The sequence below is a fragment of the Petaurus breviceps genome, unplaced genomic scaffold (assembly GCF_028583685.1).
Source record: "Petaurus breviceps papuanus isolate PSGF00001 unplaced genomic scaffold, PetGlider_PUasm1.0 175, whole genome shotgun sequence".
Lineage (NCBI taxonomy): Eukaryota > Metazoa > Chordata > Mammalia > Diprotodontia > Petauridae > Petaurus > Petaurus breviceps.
Window position 1 is genome coordinate 30116884 of NW_027185764.1, and position 6629 is coordinate 30123512.

Below are 6629 nucleotides of genomic sequence, written 5' to 3' on the forward strand. Positions count from 1 at the left end.
CCCTTCCCACCCACCCCCATTGAGAAGACAAGCAATTCAGTATAGGTTATACATGTGAAGTTATGCAAAACACTTCCATAATAGTTATGTTGTGAAAGACTATATTTCCCTCCATCCTATCCCACCCCCCATTTATTCTATTTCATCCTTTGACCCTATCCCTTTTCAAAAGTGTTTGCTTCTGACTGTCCCCTCTCCCAATCTGTACCCCCTTTATCCCCTTCCTCTCTACTTTACTGTAGGGTAAGATACCTAATTGAGTGTTTGTTATTCCCTCCTAAAGCCAAATCCAATGAGAATAAGGTTGACTCATTCCATTTCACTGCCCCCCTCTTCACCTCCATTGTAACAGCTTTTTCTTGCCTCTTTTATGTGAGATAATTTACCCTATTCTGTCTCTCCCTTTCTTCTCCCAATATATTCCTCTCTCACCCCTTAATTTTATTTTTTAGATATCATCCCTTCATATTCAACTCATCCTATACTCTCTGTTATACATATATATATATATATATTCTCAAAACTACATTGTTGAACATTAAAGCAAGGAAGGACTTCTAGGTTTCATATTAAATTGTTAGTTGTAGTGTGCTATCCCCTTGATTAACAAAAAAAATTTTTTTAATCTGTCATCCTCTATATCTGACCACAGTAAAGGAAAACATGTAGAAACTGCATAATACTTTTTTTTTTTTTAAAGCAATCGGGGTTAAGTAACTTGCTCAAGGTTACATGGCCAGTTATTTCTAGGTGTGGTGCTGAGTATCTGAGCCCGGATTTGATCCAGGTCATCCCGACACTGGAGCCGGTGCTCTTACTCGCTGAGCCACCTGGCCACCCCTAAGCAATTGGGGTTAAGTAACTTGCTCAAGGTTACACGGGCAGGTGTTTCTGGGTGGGTGCTAAGTGTCTGAGCCCAGGATTCGATCTCCAGGTCTTCTCAACACTGGAGCCGGTGCTCCCACTCGCTGTACCACCTGGCCGCCCCTGCGTAATACTTTCAGAGATGCCACTTACTAGTTATTGCAGTGTCCAATTCTTTAAAACCATGTTCTATTGATATATATGTATAAGATTAATGGAATGATAGCTTAACATTTACATGGTTTACAAACATTATCTTCTTTGATCCTCATAACTCTTATTAGGTAAGTGCAAATATTACACTATTCTTAGAATTGTGGAAATTGAGGCTGAGAGAGTAAGTCATTTACCTGCCTACATAGTACACAGCTAACATATGTCAGACATAGGATTCAAACCCAGGTTTCCTCAGTCCCAAGTTCAGCATTCTACCTGTTATATACCACACTGTCCCAATTACAGATAACTCAAAAAGTAAAGTCACATTTCAGCCTAAATAGACTGTGACATTTTATCCCCAGTGTTCAGAAAAGGTAGTGGGCTGGTACAATGTCATGAATGGAGACAACAGAAATACAGTGGTATACCTGGGATATTAAACATCTGAAGATCATACATGTTAGGGAGAACCTCTATAGAAAACCTGAAAAGATACAGGTACCAGGAAATCAGTGAAGAACATAATTGAGACAAATTCAAAAAAGTGAAGAATACAAAGCAAATCAACAGAAATCATTTGGGGGGGAGGCAATTGGGGTTAAGTGACTTGCCCAAGGTCACACAGCTAACTGTGTTAAGTGTCTGAGACTGGATTTGAACTCAGGTTGTCCTGACTCCAGGGCCAGTGCACTGTTCACTGCACCACCTAGCTGCCCTGAAATCAGCATTTCTAAGTACTAACAGAACCCAGAAAGAAAAAAGAAATTGCCTTCAAAATTAATACAAAATGCAAAAAGCATCTGAAAGTTAATCTTCCAAGACATTCCAGAAATACTCTTTAGAGAAGTAAATGGAGGCTCTGCCAAAATTAATTTAAAAAAAAAACACCTAAATTTAGACATAATGTTATAAGAAATAACCAAGGAGGGTTCTTTACAGAACTAGACAAAACTTAAGGGAGAGAGAGTAGTAATGGGATAGAGCACTGACTGGAATCATGACCTAGGTTCAGCTCCCATCTCTGATTCTATTTTTGTGACCTTGGGCAAGTTATTCCTTGAACCTTAGTTTCCTGATCTGTAAAATGAGGAGGTTGGATTAGAGGGCCTCTGAGGTCCCTTTTAGCTCTGGATCTATGATCCTATCACTATGAAGATGAGATTCATCTTTTCCTCAGTAAATGATGTAAACATTACATGTAAAATAATATTTGGAGGGGGAAAAAAGGTCTAGAATCTCAAAATAAGAACAAGTACAAATAAAAGGGGGGTGTGGACAAAAGTATTTCCAGACCTCTTTCTTAATAAAGCAGCTTTTCCCAAAAACTATTTAGGTACTCATTAAGAAAAAAAATATATTGGTAGAACAGAAGCAATAAAAAAAATAATAGCTTAGGTTTGGGGTTGTTGTTTTTTTTTTTTTACAAATTCAAGAATATTAGTGGGTGAAGGGCTCCCATTTTGACAAAAGTTACTGGGAAAACTGGAAAGCAGATTAGAATAAACTAGATTCAAACCAACATCTTATACTACCAGTAAGCTGAAAATGGTTATTTAAACTGAATAGAGCTCACACCATTTAAAAATTAGCAAGAAGAGATATGGTTGGGGTGGGGGTGAGGGGATTTATAATAGGAAAGAGGTCATCAAAGGTAAAATGTTCTACCTTGATTAAAATCAGGTAATCAAATTAGGCTTTTGCATGTATCCATCAACAAAGATGAAAACAAAACTATTGAGAGGGAAAATATTTGCATCAAATATCACTCATAAAATGATATCCAAGATATATAGTGAACTTTTGCAAATATATAATACCAAGAAACATGCCTCAATAGATAAGTACTCAAAAGATGAATAAGTTTATAAAGAACTGAAACTTATAAATGATCATTTTAAAATTTTTCCTATCACTAAATAGATGCAAATTGAAACAACTCTGAGATTCAATTTTATTACTCTGCAGAATGATAGAAATGACAAAATAGGAATAGTAATGTTGGAGAGGTTACAGGAACATGGGCACACCAAATATACTTTTAAAAATACATTTTCTTGACATTTTGTTTCAGAGAGCAAATCCCTTATGATGAAAAAAAAATCATTAAAATTAGCCAACATATCAGCACAGCCTGATATTATATGCTGTGTTCCACACCAAGTCCTCCACCTCTGCAAAGAAACCAGAAAGATTCCTTATTATTGGCCTCTTTGGGGCCAAGTGTGGTCAGAATTCAATCTTAATTGTTTTATCATTGTCCTTTCCATTTACATTGTAGTAATTGTGAATGTTATTTTCCTGGGTTTGCTTACTTTGTATTAGTTCATATAAGTCTTCCCATGCTTCTCTTTATTCATCTTTCTTACAAAATAGTAATATTCCATTACATTGATGTACCAAAATAATGTTTAGCTGTATTCCAATCAATGGGCACCCATTTTGTTTACAATTCTTGACTACTTCAAAAACACAACACTAATATACTGTTTGTGGAGCTCAGAACTAATCCAGCTTATTCTGGAAAACTATTTGAAATGATTAAAGGCAAGTGATTAAACTGTCCAAATCTTGTGTGCTAGCATTTTATTAGTAAATAAATTCAAGATAATCAAACACAGAAACAGAAATCTAATACAGCCCAACATAGTATAGTAGCACTCTGGCAGCAAAGAACTGAAAACAAAGTACAGAATACTCATTGATTAGGAATAGTTGGGGAAAAAAACTAAAACACTGGTATTTGAGGGTAAGGGAATATTATTATTTAAGAAATGACATGGGAAGATTTGTATAAACTGAAGCATGAAACAAGCAGAGCCAAAAAAATAAGATATACAATGACTCCAACAATGTATCACTGGAAGGAAGTTTCAATGTTTAGTATTTTTTCTTTTAACCATGGTTCTTGAGAACAGATGATAAAACACATAGTAAAGAAGTTTAGGTTTGCTGAACTGCTTTTTTTCCCTATTATAAGAGATGCTCAAGGGGCAGCCAGGTGGCTCAGCGAGTAAGAGCACCGGCTCCAGTGTCGGGATGACCTGGGGATCAAATCCGGGCTCAGATACTTAGCACCATACCCAGAAATAACTGGCCATGTAACCTTGAGCAAGTTACTTAACCCCAATTGCTTTAACAAAAAAAAAAAAAGAGATGCTCTCAGAAAGGGGTGGGGTGAAGGATAAATTAGGAAATGTAAGTTCATATAAAAAGATGTGATTCAATATTAAAAAAAAAAAGAGGGTCTAAAAAACATGAACTTTAATTGCAATGACTAATCTTGGTCCCAGATTACAATGGTCACTATTTGTATGACCTTAAGCAAATCAGAACTTGTTGGATTTCAAATTTCCTCATATATAAAATGAGAGATCTTAAACAGTTCTAGACCCATGATCACCTCATTTAAACAGGGTTGGCTTAGACAATTCCTTTCCCTTGTGGTATTTTCTCCAACAAGGAAAATTAATTAGATGAGCTAGTATTAAGTCTGTACTAAATTCTTTTTTTTTTTAAAGCAATTGGGGTTAAGTAACTTGCTCAAGGTTACATGGCATCTGTGCGTGTGTGTGTGTGTGTGTGTATGTGTGTGTGTGTTAAATATCTGAGGCCAGGTCCTCCCCACTCCTGCCTGTGCTCTTACTCACTGGCCACTGTCCCTATACTAAATTCTTATGAAGCCTAAAATTTTATTTGGATTGATCTTATATGAAGGATAAAATCCTACTGATCCTGTATTTAATAGGATAAAATTTTACTTTGAAACTCTTAAGGAGATACTTTAATAGCCTCAGATGGCATAAAAAGCATCAACTGTTAACTGCCCAAGATTAGTTGCAACTGGGAAAGTCCCACACATGTCCCATTAAATATCTGATAAAGAACACAGAGCAATGATAAATTGTAGAAACAGAAGCTTCTCCATCCAGTCCAGAACTACACAAAAAGACAGCCAGATAAATGAAGTGGAAACTACTTCCTAGGGAACGAGCTTGAGCTCTACATTAAACACATCTGAAGTCAGCCAGTGCTCTACAAAATCCTCTTTTGTCACTGGACAATCAACATTCCCCAAGCCCACCACATGCTCTTTGATCCAATGACACTGGCCTCCTGGCTGTTCCTTGAACAAGAAAATCCATCTCTCCATTCCAGGCACTTTCTCTTGCCTCATGCCTGGAATTTTTTGCCTTCTCATTTCTGCCTACTTGCTTCCCTGGTTTCCTTCAAGTTTCAACCTAAATCCCATCTTCTACAGAAAGCTTTTCCCAACCCCTCTCAATTCTAGTGCCTTCCTGTTTTATTTCCAATTTTTCATATTCTTGGTATAGTTTGCTTGTACATATTTGTTTGCTTGTTGTCTCCTCCTTGAGGGTGGGGACTGTCTTTTGCCTCTCTCTGTATCCCCAGAATTTAGCATTGTGTCTGGCACATAGTAGGTGTTTAATGTTTATTGACTGGAATCTGATTAAAGTACCAGCAAATAGGAGAGAAGCAGGATTAGGGATTCTTAGAAACATGGTTGAGGAAGTGTATTGCAGGCATTGGGAAGGGATAAAATATTTTGTTTGAAGGAAAACAAGGTGGGCAATTTGTACTCTGGAGTGTATGAAGAGGAATAATGAATAAGTCTAGAAAGGCAGGTTGGAGCCAGATTGTGCAGGGATTTAAATGCTAAAGAGTGATATTTGTATTTGATTATAAACTCTATAAGAGGAACCACTGGAGTTTCTTAAATTGGTCAGACACACCTTTAGCGTATCATTTTGGCAATTTATTTGGAGGATGGATAGAATTGGGGAGATCAAGGTGGCAAGCAGTCACTGAAGCTACTGTCAGGGGGTAACAAAACCTGAAACTTTCAGGTAATAGATGTAAAAATCTGCAAGATTCAACAACTGTTTTGAATACGGGAGAAGGAGTGAGGGAGAAGCAGAAAAATGAAAAAAGAAGAATCAAAGGTAACTCCAAGTTGGATGACTGGAGCTTTCAGTCATGAGATCTGGAGGTTGAGAGGCTTGAGAAAGAGTGAGTTATTTCCGACCAGCTGAGCTTGAGATATCCCACAAGTTGTTGATTCCAGACAGTTTTTCGGTCATATCCAATTCTTCGTGACGCCATTTGCGGTTTTCTTGGCAAAGATACTTGAGTGCTTTGCCATTTCCTTTTCCAGTTCATCTTACAGGTAAGGAACTGAGGCTGTATTTGAACTCATGAAGATACGTCTTCCTGATTCCAAGCCCAATGCACCATTCACTGCCCCACTTAGCTGCCCAACCCAGGGTTCTCAATAAAGATGACCAAAAGCAGCTGTGGCTGTGCGTGGGTTTGCAGATCAAGACAGCACCAGAAGGGCAATCCCACAGCCACAACTGCAGTTATTTGCATGAAGGTGATAACCCTAGACATGGAACTGGATGAGATCACCAGGAAATATGGTATGCGAGGGAGAAGAGAATAGGGCCCTGGAGAGAGCCCTGAAATACACACCTACTGTGAGAGGAAAGATGAATGATCCAGCAAAGAGAAAAAAGCAACATTTTGGCAAGTAGGATAACTAGAAGGGAACAGTGTAACAACTAAAGGAAGAAAAATTCACAAGCAGA